General features: G+C 34.4%; 1 long non-coding RNA gene and 1 pseudogene across 1 annotated transcript in view; one reads left to right on the top strand and one right to left on the bottom strand.

Annotated features, from left to right (window-relative positions):
• LOC140620347 (uncharacterized) overlaps window positions 1-16,433 on the bottom strand; it is a 445,283-nt gene that overhangs the window by 383,515 nt on the left and 45,335 nt on the right. The window lies entirely within an intron of this gene.
• LOC140619893 (MICOS complex subunit MIC26 pseudogene) lies at window positions 7,895-13,446 on the top strand (annotated as a pseudogene).

Below are 16,433 nucleotides of genomic sequence, written 5' to 3'. Positions count from 1 at the left end.
TATGGATTTGAAAAAATAGATGGATATATGTATTTAATGTTTGTTGTATGAATTTACATTTATAGTAAACTCTTTTTGGGCAAAGACCATGTCTTCTTTGGAGAAAATTTGACATGGCACCCCAGAAAGTACCACATGACTATTGTTTGTCTGTGACTAATTTTTTTACAAGTTTAATTTTAATTTATTAGAACCTAGTAAGTGATGGTTTTAAAAGGAGAGTTTCCATAAAATTTACAATTATGGGCAAAAATACATTTTAAAAACCTAAATCTTAAGGTAGAAGTAAGATATTATAAAAACCAACATGTCTAATACAGACTGTAAAGTACCACAAGATTGATGCAATAAATATTACTATGGATTTTGAAAACTCCATCAGGACTATCACTTAAAGTGACTCCAGGGTCTCAGCTTTCATGGTGGAAAACAGAATCAAAGAAGCAAAAACAAGAACTTCTGACAAAGCCATGTATAATAATAGGAACCTACAAATAAATGGCTTCAAATGATATTAATAAGATGTAAGGGGCAGCCCAGGTGGCTCAGCAGTATAGCGCCACCTTCCCCCCAGGGTGTGACCCTGGAGTTCCAGGATGGAGTCCCATGTCAGGCTCCCCGCGTGGAGCCTGCTTCTCCCTCTGCCTGGGTCTCTGTGCCTCTCTCTCTCTGTCTCTCATGAATAAATAAAATCTTAAAAAAAAATGTAAAGATTTTTTTCCTGAGAATGCTTTGAAATCTGAAAACTTTTAATGCTATTTGCAAAGAGCAGGTCTCTGCTGCATTAATCTCCCTGTGTGCTCTAAGCACCCATGGAGTTTAGCGGTTCTCTTCTTAAGAGGCTCATGATGCCTAGAGTCACATGATCAAGAGAATTGAGCTTAGTAATTCCACAAGAAGAAAGTCCAACTGAGGTAATGTATCTGGATTTAGTACCTAAATTAAAAGTTGGAGACTCAGCTTTCCCAGAAGTAATTTCTTCTCTCATCAGGGAATGTATATGCTATAAATAAGATCGTGTAGCTCAAAAGCTAATTGTTTGAGAACACCTAATTGAAAGTAATAGCTAATGAGAGGGTCGCATTAGTGACTTAATGTTAGTGGTCACATTAGAATCCTGCATTTATACAAACCTGGTTGACTTCCTCTTTCATAGATGGCATTAGGGGATAAGTAAATTATTCTAAGATCATTGCAGCAGCTGATGCATGCTGGACCTGCACCAAAGGACATTAAAGAACATGACAAAGAGGCTCCACTCCTAACTCACAGATTCTTAGAACCGGGATGGAATTCTGCTTAAACTAAAAGTAATAAAGTAGCTCTGAAAGCAACCAATGAATATGAAGAGCAATTAGCAGAGTCCATTGTTTTAAACTTAATGTTTAGGAAAACATACAAATAACAAGGTAGGAAGCAAATTAAAATGGCTTCTTCTCCCACAGAAGTCTCTGCATTATAACTAATATGTTCTACATGGGGTGGGATTCGGGTTTAAAAACGAGAAAGTGTTTCCCTCCATCAACAAACCTGGCCTTGGATAGAGGCATACAAAACAGATTCACACATCACTGTCTGACAAGATGTTCACTGATAATTTTAGCAGTGCTGAGGAACTTATTGATACACTTTTCCCTCTTAGAAAAACATCTTAAACTCATGGAGAAAAAGAAATTGAATACAAAAAAGCAAATGGGGAATTTGAAACTTCGCAAGAAAGTAGGTGTCTGAACTAGGACAACTTATAAAAAGGTCAGACGATATGGTGATGCTTATGAATTGCCTTATTATCAAAAAATTTCTATCCCAACTTCTGAACATAAAAACTGTTGAGTAAAAATAAACTATCTGCAATGTATTAACAACAAACTGACCTTCTTTCATTTACAAATTACAGAATAAAATGACAAATATTACAGCTCTATGTATATAGACGCACAGGGTTCTCTCATCAGAGACCTTCTTACTCCCTTTACAATGACTACTGAACAGAAGTGAGCCATCAGTGATTGGTTTGGGTGAACTGCATTAATCACAAAAAGTAGTTTTCATTATTTGTCAAACATAGATTTAAATAGCTAATTCTTCCAGGCTTGGGAATTTAGACTATCTGGAAAAAATATTCCTCTTTCTACAAGAATTTTAAAAATATCTTAATATGGTTCATTTATTCACTAATCCACTCATTTATTTAATAAATATGTATGGAACGCAGAAAGGCAGAGATATCTACAAAGGATGATCGGTATTATATTCATTATATTATTCCTTTCTGCTCAATCTTACAAAATTATTTTCTTCCCCAAAAGGAGATTAACTACCATCTCTCTCTCTTATCTCTCTCTCTCTCTCATTCTCTCTCTTTCTCTACTTACTTATGAGAAAATGGAGAAGCCAGTCCAAACAATATAATAGGAAAGAATAATCAACAGGAGCACTGGGGCTACTCAATCAGTTGAGTGTCTGACTCTTGGTTTCAGCTCAGGTCATGGGTCATGAGATCAAGCCCAAGGCGGGCTCCACACTCAGCAGGGAGTCTGCTTAAGATTCTCTCCCTCTGCCCCTCCCCACACTTGTGCATGCATGTGCATGCTCTCTTTCTCAAATAAAATAAATCTTAAAAAAAAAAAGAAAAAGAATAATCAACAACAGAAATAAATCTTAATACATTAGGAAAGTCAACCTGGGAAAGAAGACTGGTGGATATGCATGGTATTTTGAACAAGCAAAAAGCTAAAACACTAGATACCGTACTTAATACAACAAAGTTATTTCCGTATTTCACTTACTTATGAGGATGAGGCTTCCAATTTATCATTGGACATCTTTAGGACTCCAGGAAAAGTGGGCCTAAGAGCAAGTATTCTCAATGAAGGAAAAAGCTAAGTGGAGCCAAGAAAATTAGAGACTGAAACATAAGTTACTCTTGAACCATGGTTACCTGAGACCATGAAAGCCACTCCCACTTACACGTAAAAGCTACTAGTAGAATCCATTATCACCTTGGCAGTATTTACGAGCCTAAAAGTCATAATGTTCAGGAAACATTGAAAGGATTAAAGCTGATCCTTCTCTTTCATATCTGAAAAATTATGTACAAAGCACATTAAATAAACAAATTCCTTCCTCTAACCACATCACAGCAATTTTTTTATGCCTTTAAATATTTATGCTGGGCTGTTACCATCTAGGCAGAGAAGTCATACTCTCTAGATATTTTGAAAAAATCTAAAAAATTGTATATACTATAAATTATATCCTTGGTTAACCTGAATAAATTATTGCTTAAGTTTGTAGCTTTATACTGAATTATGACAATATAGCACAGATGAATTTAAGAAGGTTTATGATTAAAGTGACATTATGATGAGGTATAACTTTTAAAAATTAAATCTTTTAGTTTATATCAAAATATATTCATGATGCTACATGACACACTGAAAGCCACCAATACTTGATGATGAAGAACAGTCCACAAACATAATCATAATAACAAAGCTCTGGGAACAATTAAAAATTAAAGAAAGAAATTAACTTTACTGTGCATGACAAATAAGATTGATAGGCAGCTAATAAGAGTACAGCACATTTAGGTTGCATATGGAGTAGTAGAGACCAATATCACATAGAGCTAAATATCTAAAATTTAAAGTCACATTTTTTTCTTGTGAAAATAATTATCTTTTCTGTGCACGACAATTAAGATTCTACAGGAATACATAAGCATAACCTACTCTAATGTGTAGGTCTTCACTGCTATGTTGCTTAGCATCTCCCTACCTTACAATTTCAGAATATATGGCTAGATGCTATCTTTATTCATACTTACATTTAGGAAATGTTTCATGGTTCCTACCTGTGGGCCAGGTATGATTCAAGAGGCTAAGGAATATGGGAGTGCAAGTTTCTTTCCTTGTGCAATTTACATACCAAGGGAGAAGCGATAATATACATGTAAAAAAAATTTAAAGATAATTACAGACTGTGATAGATTGGATGAAAGAAAAGAGGGAAGAATTAAAATGATAAATCATGTTTTTAAATAGTGTGGTCAAATCTATGAAAAGCCCACAGCAAATCTCATTCTCAATGGGGGAAAACTGAGAGCTTTTTCCCGAAGGCCAAGAACATGACAGGAATGCCCACTTTCACCACTGTTGTTCAACATAGTACTAGAAGTCCTAGCCTCACTAATCAGACAACTAAAAGAAATAAAAGGCATTCAATTTGGCAAAGAAGAAGTCAAACTCTCCCTCTTTGCAGATGACATGAAACTGTATATAAAGAACCCAAAGACTTCACACCAAAATTGCTAGAATTCATACAGCAATTGAACAATGTGGCAGGATATAAAATCAATGCACAGAAATCAGTTGCATTTCTATTCACTAACGAGACTGAAGAAAGAGAAATTAAGGAAATCAATCCCATTTACAATTGCACTCAAAACCATAAGATTCTTAGGAATACACCTAAAAAAGAGGTAAAGGATCTATATTCTAAAAACTACAGTAAAAACTACAGAACTTATGAATGAAATTGAGGAAGACACAAAGAGATGTAAAAACATTCCATGTTAAAAAAAAAAAATTCCATGTTCATGAATTGAAAGAATAAATATTGTTACAATGTCTATGCTACCTAGAGCAATTTACACATTTAATGCAATCCCTATCAAAATATCATGAACTTTCTTCACAGAGTTGGAACAAATAACCCCAAGATTTGTGTGGAATCAGAAAAGACCCTGAATAGCCAGAGGAATGTTGAAAAAGAAAACCAACGCAGGGGGCATCACAATGCCTGACTTCAAGCTGTATTACAAAACTGTAATCATCTAGAGAATATGGTACTGGCACAAAGACAAACACATATATCAAAGGAACAGAATAGGGAACCCAGAAATGGGCCCTCGACTCTATGGTCAACTAATCTTCAACAAAGCAGGAAAGAATATCCATGGAAAAAAGACAGTCTCTTCAATATATAGTGTTGGGAAAGTTGGACAGCCACATCCAGAAGAATGAAACTGGAACATTCTTTTATACCATACACAAAGATAAACTCAAAATGGTTGAAAGATCTAAATGTGAGACAAGAATCAATCAAAATCCTAGAGGAGAATACAGGCAGCAACTTCTTCGACCTTGGCCACAGCAAATTATTGCTAGACACATCTCCAAAGGCAAGGGAAACAAAGACAATAATGAACTATTGGGACTTCATCAAGATAAAAAGCTTCTGCACAGCAAAGGAAACAGTCAACAAAACTAAAAGGCAACCTACAGAATGGGAGAAGATATTTGCAAATGATATATCAGATAGAGGGCTAGTATCCAAGATCTAGAGAACTTAGAAACTTAAACTCAACACCCAAAAAACAAGCAATCCAATCAAGAAATGGGCAAAAGGCTGGAAAAGACATTTCTCCAAAGAAGACCTACACATGGCCAACGAGCACAGGAAAAAATGCTTCGCATCACTTACCATCAGGGAAATACAAATCATACAAATCAAAACCACAGATACCACTTTACACCAGTAAGAAGGCTAAAATTAACAAGACAAAAAACAACAAATGTTGGCAAGCATGTGGAGAAAGGGGAATCATCTTGCACTGTTGGTGGTAATGCAAGGTATTGCAGCCACTCTGGAAAACAGTGTGGCGGTTCCTCAAGAAATTAAAAATAGAGCTACCCTATGACCCAGCAGTTGCACTACTGGGTATTTACCCCAAAGATACTGATGCAGTGAAACAATAGAAGACCTGCACCTCAATGTTCATAGCATCAACTCCACAACAGTCAAACTGTGGAAGGAGATGAGATATCTTTCAATAGATGAATGGATAAAGAAGATGTGGTCGTATATACAGTGAAATATTACTCAGCCATCAAAAAGGATGAATACCTACCATTTACATTGACATAGATGGAACTGGAGGGTATTATGCTGAATGAAATAAATCAGGTACAGAAAGACAATTATCTTATGGTTTCACTTATATGTAGAATATAAGAAATAGAGAGGGAAGTGGGGGAAACTGAGTGGGGAAAAAATAGAAAGATAAACCATGAGAGACTCCTAACTCTGGGAAACAAAGGGTTACAGAAGAGGAGGTGGGTAGAGGGATAGGGCAACTGGGTGACAGGCATTAAGGAAGGTAGATGATAAGATGAGCACTGTGTGTTATACTATATGTTGGCAAACTGAATTTAAATAAAATTAAATAACTAGTGTGCTCAAGAAAAGCTTCTTTTGGAAAATAAGAAATGAGAAGGAGGCAGCCTGTAGAGATGCAAGGGAAGACTTTTCTAAGCAGAAAGAACAAGTGTAATGGTTTTAAGGCAAATATTAACTTGATCGTTTTTCCTTTTGAAGGACTGAATAAAAGGCCAGAATAGCTGAAGGAAAACTCTGCTCCTAATTTGTGCTTTCAGCAAGCTACTTGACTTCCTATGGCAAACAATCAGAAAACTGGACAAAATATTAGAGAAAAACTTGTTTTCAGACATTTAAAAACAGGCAATATTGTGACTCCTAAGAGAAAAGAAACACACGAAATGACTTCTACCATTGCTTCATTTTCTGCTTAAAGTTAACAGACCATTTTTTAGAGGAAGAAAGAATAAAAGCTAAGCACAGTGAGGCTGAGATAGCTGGACTGGCAAAAGACAGTCAGAGAGAAGGAAACTATATGCAAAAATAGCTCCAAAAACTGAAGAGGGTTCTCCTTGTGTTTTTGTTTGAATACAAAATTGCATTATGTCCAAGGTAAAACCTCGTAATGCTAAACAAAGAACTTGGGGAAGCTAAATGATTTCCAGAGCTCAAGCAGAGCAGGGAGACATTCGAATTCCCATAAGCCAAGCAGGGAGAGTTTGTTGAATACCTGGGGCATTCAATAGAACGATTCAGTAGAGAAGAGTCATGCATTAGAAACAGGGCTAACTAAAGTCATGCCTCAGAAATAGTTCTACAGTAAAGGTTTCTTCAGATCCACAAAGGATTAGGTTGCACTGCAAGTAAATTAACTACCTGTCAAAGCAAAAAATTGTTAAAGAAAACACTCAAGACAAAATCCAGACACTCAAGACAGATGAAGAAACAGCAAACTGTAAACCACAGCCAGAAGTAAAATCAGTCAATAGAAGGAGGCCCATAAATATCATAGATATTTATTGATATTTATATTACTTGAGATCATGACCTGAGCTGAAGGCAGATGCTTAATTGACTAAGCCATCCAGGTGCCCCAATATTCAATTGTCTTTTGGATAAATTTTTAAAAATAAGAAAAACTGACTTTTTTCAAGTCCCAACATATTACCCTTGCTTACACATTCATTTGTGTAGATCCCAGTTTCCTTCCCATATTATTTTCCTTCAACCCAAATGATTTTCTTTCTTTATTTTATTTTAGAGCAATCAAGAACCTTAAAATAGCTATTATAGATATGCTTAAGATGTTAAAGAAATATAGGAGCACAATGAGGAAAGGAACAGAAACTATTATTGAACTTCAAAAACTGAAGAACATTATCTGAAATAAAAATTCAGTAGACAGATTAGACAGCGTAGAAAAAAAAGATCATTACATTTGAAAGCATAGCATTAGAAATTATCAAATCTGGGGCACCTGGGTGGCTCAGTTAACTGCCTTCAACTCAGGGGGAGCCTACCCTCTCCCCCTCCCCCTGCTTGTTCTCACTCTCTCTCTTTCTGTGTCAAATAAATAAAATCTTTAAAAAAAATTACCAAATCCAAAGCGTACAGCAATAAAATGCTAAGAATAATTCCCAGAGAATAAAAGTAACAGTCTCAATGATCTTTATGACAATATCAAATGGTCTAAAATCCCTGTAATTAGGCAGAAGTGACCTGTGCCAGCAATATGTTCAAAGTAATTCAGAGATCTATGGGGCCAGGCAGTCTGAGTCTGCTCGCCTTCCAAGTCTAGACATCACCTAAAAAGTACTCACCTCACAAAACTTTCATCAAGGTTAGTAAGTTTTCACTGTACTCCATTCCTGAGGGTCAATCTAAATATGTAGAGAAGCCAAAGACCCAACTTGAAAGCATCTCACATCTCCAACATTACTGTGAGCCATATACGAGTTGCTGTCCAGAAATACACCCACAAACTAAGCCTAAGATGCAGAGCTTGGTTCAGTGGGGGTTAGATAGCAATGAATATCTCCAAAATGCACCTCTTGGATTTTTTTCCAAGAGCTAGTGTTGGTTTTGCTGGCATTGTTGGACTTCTTTTGGCTAAGAGTTTCAAAAACAAAGAAGCTGGTGTATCCATCTGGGTTCATGGGATTACCTGCCTCTCTATTATCCACAACAAGCCATCGTATTGGTCTAGGTCAGTGGGAAGAAATTATATGCCTGTGGTTCATGAGGATATATAGTCATAGAAGATTTGTAGGACAATTTTCAAAAGCCAGGAAATGTGAAGCATTCACCCAGAAATAAGGAGAATGTTCCATGCTCTGTCCATTTTATTTTATTTTATTCTATTTCTAAAGATTTTATTTATTTATTCATGAGAGATACAGAGGGCAAGGCAGAGACATAGGCAGAGGGAGAAGCAGGCTTCCAGCAGGGAGCCTCATGCAGGGCTCATCGCAGGACCCTGGGATCACGCCCTGAGCTGAAGGCAGACACTCAACCACTGAGCCACCCAGGTGCTTTGCCATTTTAATCTGTTATAGGTAAACATTGGAAACTCCATATTGTAAACCAATATTTCTATAGAAAAATGGCACAAGTCCATAATGAATTTAAAATATTGGTTTTCTTCTTCAGGAAAAACTATTCTAGGCTTCTTTGTTGCTTTGGGTGATGCCATACTATAAGTAGACTAATCAGAAATCCTCTCATCTAGAGATAATGGCTAGCCTCAGAACTCCTTGTTCTCGTGTTGTTATTTATTTACATAATTAAAATTCCAAGTTAAAAAATTAATACAATAAAATCCACATAATTAGACACACATAAAAAAGGAAGCAGAAAAATCTCAAGATATTTGCTGAAAATTTTCCAAATTTGATGAAAACCAAAAATACAGATGCAACAAGGTCATCAAATTCCAATATAACAGGAAGGAACCCACAGGAAAAAATCATAATTAAATTATTATAATCCAGTAATAAGGACAAAACCTTAAAAGCAAGTGGAGGAAGTGTAGACATTGCATAGAGGAGAACAAAGATAAGAATATTTGCCAATTTTTAACAAGAAACATTGCAAGCAAGAAGACTACTGAGTGCCATCTTTAATGTGCTGAAAGAAAATATGTCAGCCAAAATATCTTGCAAGAGAGGAAATGAAATAAAGACATTTTCAGACAAACAAAAGCTGAAAAAATTTGAAACTAGCAGATTTGCTCTAAAATAAAATAAAGAAAGAAAATCATTTGGGTCGAAGGAAAATAATATGAGAAGGAAACTGGGATCTACACAAATGAATGTGTAAGCAAGGGTAATATGTTGGGACTTGAAAAAGTCAGTTTTTCTTATTTTTAAAAATTTATCCAAAAGACAATTGAATATTGGGGCACCTGGATGGCTTAGTCAATTAAGCATCTGCCTTCAGCTCAGGTCATGATCTCAAGGTCCTGGGATCTAGCCCCTCGGTAGGTCCCATGCTCAGTGAGGAATCTACTTCTCCTTCTCCTTCTGCTCCCTGCCCCCAACTCATGTGCTCTCTCTCTTGTGCTCTCTATCAAATACATTTAAAAATAATAAATAAATAAATAAATAAATAAATAAATAAATAAATAAATAAAATCTTTTTAAAAAGAGAATTGACTATTTTTTTAAAGATTTTATTTATTCACTCATGAGAGACACAGAGAGAGGCAGAGACATAGGGAGAGGGAGAAGCAGGCCCTGGCAGGGAGCCTGATGTGGGACTCAATCCCCAGACCCCGGGATCAGGATCTGAGCGGAAGGCGGATGCGCAACCGCTGAGCCACTGAGGCGTCCTGAGAAATGGCTATTTAAAGCAACAATATATTGTCAGGTATATAACTCGTGTAGAAGGAAAATATATGTAAAAAACACATAAAGTCAACATGGAGAAAATGAATGCTGTCATAAGGATGACATTATACATGAAATAGCATATTAGATGAATATAAACTGTAATAAGTATATACATATTGTAAACCACAGAACAACCACTAAAAGAATAAAAAATGTAGCTAATAAACAAATACTAGGAATAAAATGGAATACTAAGAATAACAACATTAATTCAAAATTACATGAGAAATGAAGAAGGAACAAAGGAAAATGAAATAAATAGAAAATAAATAGTAAGATAGCAGCCTTTAACCTAACTATATCAATAATTACATTATTAAATAGTCTAAACATATAATTAAAGGTAGATTTTCAGATTGTATAAAAGCAAGACCCAACTATATGCTGACTGCAATAAAACCACTTTAAATTATAAAGACAAAGATAGGCTAAAAGTAGAAGGTTGGAAAAGAATATGCCAAGTAAACACTAAACATATAAAAGCTGGAATAGCTATATTACTATCAGACAAAGATATGATCAGGCTTTAAGACAAGTGATATTATTAGAGACAAAGGACATTTCATAATGATAAAAAGGTCAATTAATCAAAAATACATAAAAATCTTATATGTGGCTAATAATAACACTTCAAAATACATGAAGCTAAAACTGACAGAATTCAAAGGAGAAAGACAAATCCATACCTACAGGTGAAGATTTCAACTCCCTTCTCAATGAATCATAGAACATGCATACAAAAAAAAATAAAATTTACATAGCATTATCAACCAACTTTACCTAATTGGCATTTATAGCACAACACACTAAAAAATAACAGAATATACATTCTTCTCATATGCACACAGGACATTCACCAAGATAAATCACATGCTGAACCATAAAATAAGTCTCAATAAATTTAAGAAGATAAAATTATACATAGTGTATCCTCTGACAGCAACAGAATTAAAATAGAAATTAATATTGGAAAGATATCTGGATAACCCTACCAATATTTGGAAATTAAATAAAATACTTATAAATAACCCATGAATCAAAGAAGACATCAAAAAGAAAATTTTAAAGTATTTGAACTAAAATAAACAATAACAAAAACACAATATGTTAAAATTTGCAGGGTGGAGCTAAGGTAGTGCTTAGAGGGATAGTTATACCTTTAAATACTTATGTTAGAAAAGAAAAAAGCTTTATATTTCCACGTAAGGAAGTTAGAAAGAGCAAATTAAACTTAAAATACGTAGAAGGAAGGAAATAGGGGCACCTGAGTGGCTCAGTCAGTTAATCATGTCTTTGACTCAGGTCATGATCTCAAGGTCCTGGGATGGAGTCCTGCACCAGGCTCTCTGCTCAGCAAGGAGTCTGCTTCTCTCTCTCCCTCTGTCCCTCCCCCTGCTTTTGCTCTCTCTCTCTCTCTTTCTCTCTCTCAAATAAATAAATAAATAAGCTTTAAAAAAAAAAAAGAAGGAAAGAAATAATAAAAATAAGAAAGGGAATCTATGAAATAGAAAATGGAAATATAATAGAGAAAATCCATAAATAAAAGCTGGTCTTAAGGGGAAAAACAATAAAACTGATAAACGTCTAATTACACTGATAAAGAGAGAAAACAGAAATTACCTCTATCAGGAATGAAAATGGAAATATCACCACAGATCCTAAAAACATTGAGGAAGAAGGAAGGAAACATTATGAATAATTTTATGCTAATAAATTCAACTTAAATAAAAAGGAACAATTCCTTGAAAGATACAAATTACAAAAATGGACACAGAAGTTGGAAATGTAAATGGATGCAGGGCAGTAAGTAAAGGAGAGAGTAGTACCAGATGTAGTCAGAGAAGAAGATACAGATGAGGTAATGTAGAGTTCTGTAGAACAAGATTAGAGTTTAGATTTAAATTTCAGTGTAAAAAAATAAAATAAAAAAAATAAATTTCAGTGTAAAGAGGCCATTGAGAGATTTTAAAGAGCAGTGGTACAATCTTATTTCAGTTTTTAAGTATCACCACTGCTGTGAAAACAATGAATTCTGGAGATACAAAATTGAAAGAAAGCTGATTGAAGAAAAAGGAATTATTTCAGTACTTCAGGCAAGAGATAGTGTGGGTTGAACTAGAATGACATTAGTGGAGAAGGAAAGAAGTGGACAGATTCAAGATCTATCCTGGCATGGCTCACATATTACAGAATACAAAAAATACATAAAACATTCTTTACTCAAATATAAGAAATGTCCTCCAGAAAAATTTGCATTAAAGAGTATGGTATTTTCCCACTGAATTCCAGAGATGTTTCTTCTTTGAGAAAAATTGAGAAAAAAAACATATATGTAATAAAACTGCAAGCAAGAGTAAAACAATTAAAATACTCAATTTTTCTGATAAGAAAAAAATTAAAGTAGAACAAAATATTTTCAGTGACTATCTCCAGATTGTGGTCTTAATGTCGATTTTGCTTTCACAATTAATGCTTATGATTTTTCAAATGCCATTCCTTTTAAAAGACTGAAATAACATTTTGGTTCAGATATTTTTAAACACTGAAGTTAATTTCTAAAATATAATAGTAAACTACTAAGACGTTAGCAATAGTGCTAGTTCTAGGGGAATTATCACTTGATTTGCTATTCCTAGGATATAGTTCCCACTGAAAACCTTAATACTTTAGCATTTGACTATTTTTTAATCAGTAAATAGAATCATCATAAGTAGAATCCATCATAAATAGAATCATAATAAATAGAATACAATTTCATAATTTTACCACCACTTTACCAAAGAAATACCTATGCTATTTATTTTAGAATCTTTGCATGCATTGAGAGATATCTGGAAGTACAGACTAAAATAGCTGTTACCTCCCAATCTATTGTACTAAATAGCCAAGGAAAGTTTGTTCCTTTCCTAGCACAAATATGAAATTCACTTTAAAAGTTTATATGAAGGCAGGCTACTGGCCATGAACCCACGTATCGCCCTCAGAAGGAAAAAAAAAAAAAAAAGACTTCTAAAAATTCTCAACAGCCCAGGATTAAATAAGAGCTAACATCTCAGTTCATTTCAACCGAATGTTCTTTCTCTTTTTCCTCCAACTCAAACATGCATATTCTCACTTAGAGCCTAAAATCAAGCTAGAATTCAAACAAACCACTAGGAATAAGCTTCATTTCAACTTAAACAAATTTCTAGGTACATGCACAAACTGGAATGGATAGAATCATTTACCTCTACTTTGTGCATGGTAAAAATTTATACATTTTTAATCAATGGTTAAAAAAATGAATTTTTGGATTCAGCACTGCTTCATGGCCAAAGTGACTGCCAGTGACATCCCAGGAAGCCCTGAGAAGGCCTCTGTCCCAAATCTAGACCCATATGGACCAGCCCCATAAACATCCAATAAATGTCTCTACACCCTCTTTAAAAAAGGGGGGGATACTGAATTTTGCTCTACCACTTATTATTTTTTTTAATGAACTGTAATCTTAGCCAAGCTGCAGTAATCCTTACATATACATTTGTTGCCAAGATCAGCACCATACCTGACACATAATTCAGTTACTATTTTTAATATTTGTAACTGGGTTAACCAATATAGATGTTTGTGTATTTGTTTAGTCAAAAATAAAAACATCCTCCTTAGAAAATGAAAATATATACACTTTAGATTCATACAGATTTTATATCTCAGTTTATGAATATAATCAGCATACATTCAGTTTTTGGATTGATTCTGTTCCCACTATACCTGTAATGCTTTTCACACTGACATCCTGTAGGATACTGTGACTAGATGATAATCACCTTGTAATTAAGATTAGCTTTACAAAAACAGCTTATTTGTTCAGTGTATATCCTGTTGACTCTGAAACTGTCCACATCACACTCTTTTCCTTGCAGACCACATGTATACTTATTCCATTCAGTGCTTTTCATTCCTGCTCCCAGCAGGTGTTCCCTGCTTCAGTAACATTTTCTGCCTTCTTGCTCTAATCACCAATGCCTTGTAGCACAATATATCTTCCATCAGGCCAAAATCAATCCCAAGAGAAGATAAAAGTTCTGTGGATTTCATAAATTTGAGGATATATAGTGCCCAAATATAGATAGTCCTGAAATATCACAGGACATCTATAGGATATGCCTTTCTATTAAATGAGCTCACAGTTTTCCTTCTTGTTTCCAAGTATTTATAACATCAGGCATTTCTTCAAGTCAGCCTGGATCACTGGTTTGCATTTTACTTTGGATGAGTAAATCCCCTAGGAGATCTCTAATTTGGGTCTTTAGTGCATTGTGCATAGGAAAACAAAACCTAGTAAGTGCGCCACCAAGATTAGATAGGGTTCTTAAGCATGATACAAACAATACTGTGACATTTCCCTAACTAAAAATAGTCTTTAAATTTGATTCAGACAAATAATGTCAAGAAGTAATATTTCTGCTAACTGTGGTTCTTCCAAATACAATTCTGCATATCTTTATCTTCGATTTTGATTCTTTTTAGTTTTTCCCTAATTAATCATATCCCACTGATATACCATCAAAGAGATTTAACACATAAAAACTTAATAGACCTACCCACTCAAGTGTTAATACCAAATTTTGACAGTCTCAACCAAAATAACAATGTTACTTTTCTTAACTGAAGAAATTAAACTTGTTTTTCCCTGAAACATTGATATGATATCAACTCGTAAAGATAGATGACAATCTTACTTTAGATTACTTATTACCTTGTGTTGTAACTAATGTAAAAAAATGAAACAAGTTACATAACTGAAAAATTAGACTTAATAGTAAGGCATTGTAGATGACAATAACTTTGTGGCAATAAACTATTTAAATTATTTTTCACAAAGAAATATAGCATTAGCTGTTAAGTAATGAAAGAACTTTATTTAATAAAATGATAGCAAAATGAATAACCTAAATAAGATTACCCTAATTGTCCCCTAAATCCTTACTACTCAAAGCATGATCTATGCCTTTTTCTCACCAGGGAGTTTATTAGAATCTCAGGCCACACCAAAGATCTACAGAATCAGAATCTTTAATTTAACAAGATCCCCAAGTGATTTGTATGTATATTAAAGCCTGAAAAACATTATATGAAAAGAAAATCCATTTAACGTAGTTAAAATTGTGGTACCAACTCAAAATATAAGGACGCTAATACCACTAAGTATTCGAAGACATCAGCTAAGTGATATTTTAATTCTTAAACATGAAAAAGCAAACAAGTTTTGATTAATACTGAATAAAGTTCTACTTTACTTATTAGGATAAGTCACCAAGAATCTATGGTTTCTATGGTTGTAAAACTTTCATCTCTTTATATTCCTATCTATTTTGTTTTACAGTGTGAATTTCTGCTCTGTTTTGTTAAAGAAAAAAATAATCACAAACTAGATTAGTGTTTATATTTTATCATATATCATTAGTAATTCTTTTTTTACTTAAAAATCTAAAATTGAGGACAGCCCAGGTGGCTCAGCGGTTTAGCGCCGCCTCAGCCCAGGGCGTGATCCTGGACACCTGGGATTGAGTCAGTCCCACATCAGGTTCCCTGCATGGAGCCTGCTTCTCCCTCTGCCTGTGTCTCTGCCTCTCTCCCTCTGTGCGTGTGTGTGTGTGTGTGTGTCTCATGAATAAATAAATAAAATCTTTTTTAAAAAATAAAAAATTGATATTTATCTTTATAACACAAGCAAACATCTATAGTGAATTTTAGAAAACCAAAATATTGTTTTGCTTTATTGTTTAGAGCATGAGATGAAAATATTTAGAACTGTGAACTATAGTTGTGTCCAACTATAGAAGTTGTCATAAGGCTTCAAGAACTCTGAGGATTTTCACCGTCATCCTAAAACAAGATGATGGCTTAAAATGAATTAAGACAATGAAAGAGTCAAGACAAGAGCAGTTAGCTAAACCCTGCTCTCTCAAGGGCAGTTAGCTAAACCTTGCTCTCTCATGAAACTTTTCCAAATGAATTTACTTAATTTTGAGGTGACTAGAACCAAGAAACTAGAAAATAATGTTTCTACCCAAAATCTTTGTCTCATCTGAGATTGTGGAGGTAGACAAGCAGAGATTGGCTGGTTTGGGGCCAGTCATAGAAGATTGACTCTGGATTGTCACTTAGCTGGTTATTAGGGAATCTCTTACATTGATGTATAATGTTATCATCACCACACCAATCCCAGACAGTATGCAAGGGGGTCAAGTCATAATCATTTACCTATAAAAATATTTTTTAAACAGGCATTTACAAATGAGGAAAATCTTAAAAAGCCAAATACACTGGTTTGATGAAAATCTTTTGCTAAAATGTCACTTAAAGGATCAGATCAGTACCACCACCTGAAATAAAAAA

The sequence above is a fragment of the Canis lupus genome, chromosome 28 (assembly GCF_048164855.1).
Source record: "Canis lupus baileyi chromosome 28, mCanLup2.hap1, whole genome shotgun sequence".
Taxonomy (NCBI): Eukaryota; Metazoa; Chordata; class Mammalia; order Carnivora; family Canidae; genus Canis; species Canis lupus.
Note: the sequence above shows the minus strand (reverse complement) of the source record. Positions and strands in the feature narration are given on the sequence as shown.